A 3,375-nucleotide genomic window follows, 5' to 3' on the forward strand; every position below is an offset into this window, starting at 1 on the left:
CTGCGAATAAAAACATACCGAGATGCACAGTTCCAAATATTCAGTTAGTTTTTACTAAATGTATTGAAATATTGCCAGAATTGTTCTCATAATTAATATTAGATTAACGAATGCACACAGATTCTCTATCCAGATGAGACGATTTCATTCTTAATTAATCTGACAAAGGAAATCTAACTGGCACGGTTTTATTAGATCCTCAAAAAGCACTTGATACCGTTGCCCATACCATTTTACAAACCAAGCTAAAAGCGATTGGAATGGATAGTAGGACTGTGAAATGGTTCGGTGCTTATCTCTTTGGTAGAAGTAAAGTAACAAATGTAGGAGGTACCTTTTCTAATTAAAACCCTATTACATGTGGAGTACCACAAGACTCAGTATTCAAACCAAGGGTGGTATGCAGTGGGACACTCATTTTACTTATATATATACATATTACATATTAGGACAAACACTATCTATAATAGTAAAAGTATAATGTTAAAAAATGTCCAATGGAAAAGGTTGAAACGTTGGACAGGAACTGTTGACAGTAGAGGGTTTTGAGTTTGAACAGTAATGTATCTGATTGTAAATAGTGAACAAGAAATGTATAAACTATCAAAAAAGTATAATATGTAAAAACTACAAATTTCTATATTTCAATAGTTTAGGGTGCTGATGGTAGTGTTATTATTATTAAAGCCGCACAATGCGCATCCAAACTCTAATTTCTCCAGTACTAGACTAGCAAATACTTCGTGTCATGCATAATCACACTACCTTATGACAAAATAAACTCTAGTTCCTCCCATTTCACTGCGGGTTGTCTTATAAAAAGTATTTGAAAATACCTCCAATGTTGTTAAAATTCTCCGATGTTGTTGACAGTTTCCCCAAGCAACCGTGCAGCGGTACAGCGGTACGGGTGTAGCAAAGATAAAAACATGTGACGTCACCTCACCACTTCGAGGCTAAATTGTTTGGCAAACAGTCGGCGTTTGCGCCAGAATGCCAGTTTTCTCACCTCTTTCTTGTGGGTTTTAAGCAAACGCGCAGTGAAATGGTAGCAACTAGAGTTTATTTTGTCATAAGGTAGTGTGATTATGCATCACACGAAGTATTTGCTAGTCTAGTACTGGAGAAATTAGCGTTTGGATGCGCATTGTGCGGCTTTAAGAGTAATTTAACAAGGACCACAATGTAAATACGTGTGCTAGTCTGACTATACTTTTGGTGTATAGATCCTTGGTAGTTATCCAATTTCATGAATTAAAAAATTTATTGTAACAGTATATATGGATAATTACCTAGATAAATAAATCAAAATTAAAAATCTATCTAAATGTGTAATTTTGGTCTCAGAGCATTTTTATACATTCATTATTGGTGGAACAATACGTGGGGAAGCATAATATGCCACTCAACATATCTGCCTCATTGAATAATGTTATGGTACTGTAGTGTAGGCACATTTACCTAAAATGAAACTCTTATACTAGTTTCAAACACTTACCCCAACACTTTCTCTATGTTTATGTTCCATAACATTACTAATTATTCTGTGAACGTGTGTGTAAAGTGACATATATACTACAGTCTGCCAAATTTTCTTGGGACATTAGCTGAAAAAATATAGTAATTCCGCGAGGCCGTGCTCCGGAACGAACTAGTCAGTATCGCAGAATTTTCAGGGAGTCACACGGACTCCTGCATATGTCAAATCAGGGAGTCCGACAGTAAGTCAGGGAGTATTTGACTCCGGACTCCCATTAATTTCGCACCCTGCACATTTAAGGATACATTCAGGGTTGTAGTTGAAATTTGGTCAAAATTTCAATACCCATGTATATTATTATATAGACGGCGCCTCTAGGCAGCTATGTATGTGTAGATTATTATGTATGTGTCTACCAGACAGTTCAGAATCCCTGCATATGCTTAGCTGGCTATTGCAAAGCCCGGAACGCCCTATTAGCGCTCGCTATCCCAAAATGCACTGCGTGCCACCCAAGAATGCGAATCAGAAACACTGTTGCAGCTGTTTTGAACATGCTGTTGCTGCGCGCGTTTGTTTATATAAAGATGATAACGTCACTGTGTACATTAATTAGTGGGCAGCGAATGGGAGATTAAAACGGATCACTTATTTTGTCAAGTTATTTATAACAACATGACTTTTTTTAACTGAACTAAAAGTTTTGGAATTGAAGTTGTGGAGTTCCGAGAAATCAGTAATGAAAGCTCAGCAACTGCAACATTACTAACAACAGAGATATTCGCAATTTTCTACATTTAAGTTTAACGATTAAAGTTTGTTGATGGTAATCGGCCACAGATAGGTTACAGTTAGTACTAACAGTCGCAGTTGTATATATACCTTGGTCAATTCCAAACACAGTCGTCGCAAATATCTCTATGGTTAGTAATGCTGCAGTCGCTGATTTTCAATACTGATTTCTCTGAACTTACAACTCCAATTCAAAAAATTTTAGTTCCGTTTTAATGCTAACATATTAATGGAGTAAAGGATGTCTGGATTGCTTAAATGAAAGATTATGTTTTAGAAATTTTGGCTCTTTATTTGCATTATTGTTGTGTCATAAAAAACATTACAGATTTTTGTGCATCTTTTCAACTTATTTCCTAAAATAAAACGTTTAAAAAAAATTCTAGGGACCCTTTACTAGTACATACTATGAACAACCTATATGGCTAAACATTTAAGTTCCAAGCCTATGGCTATGCTGTTTCTGAGAAATGTGAAGAGAAAAAAACATTTTCCCACATTTTGCTGTCACGTAATTAGCGATGAAGTGCTCAATCATAGTTTGGGACCCCTGTATATATATAGTTTGTACATATATGATAAAATAATCCGGGGTGCTAAACTAGGAATGGGCTGCGATGAAGTTTCTTTGATTATTTCCACTGTGAGCGTAGAGGGACATCTCTTTTATTAAATATATTTAGATGCGTTTGATTGGAATCGATGAGCACACAGGCGCTTGGAGCGTTTCAATAAAATATAATGCTAAATAAATACAAAATCTATTTACTACCAAAGTCATCAATATAAATATAATATTATATCAATATAATAGGTTTAGGGTTATGGTTAGGGTTAGGGTTAGGGTTAGGCACATTGGTTTTATTGGGACCCATGTTCTCTATCCTTGACATTCAGCAGCCGGATATCCTGCCGAAGCGCGCCACGCCGCTAGCGGCGCTCAACACTTTGCTGCCCCTCCTTCACCTTACACGGTTTACATATATAACGCAAGCACCAACTTCGGCTGAATGAGCAGTTCTGGCCATTCGACGATCGGTTTGACTAACCAGGGAGCTCGACATTTCTTAGAAATGCTTCCAATTCGAAGTGTCGTTAATTCC

Source organism: Priapulus caudatus, unplaced genomic scaffold, assembly GCF_000485595.1.
Source record: "Priapulus caudatus unplaced genomic scaffold, Priapulus_caudatus-5.0.1 Scaffold22, whole genome shotgun sequence".
NCBI lineage: Eukaryota > Metazoa > Priapulida > Priapulimorpha > Priapulimorphida > Priapulidae > Priapulus > Priapulus caudatus.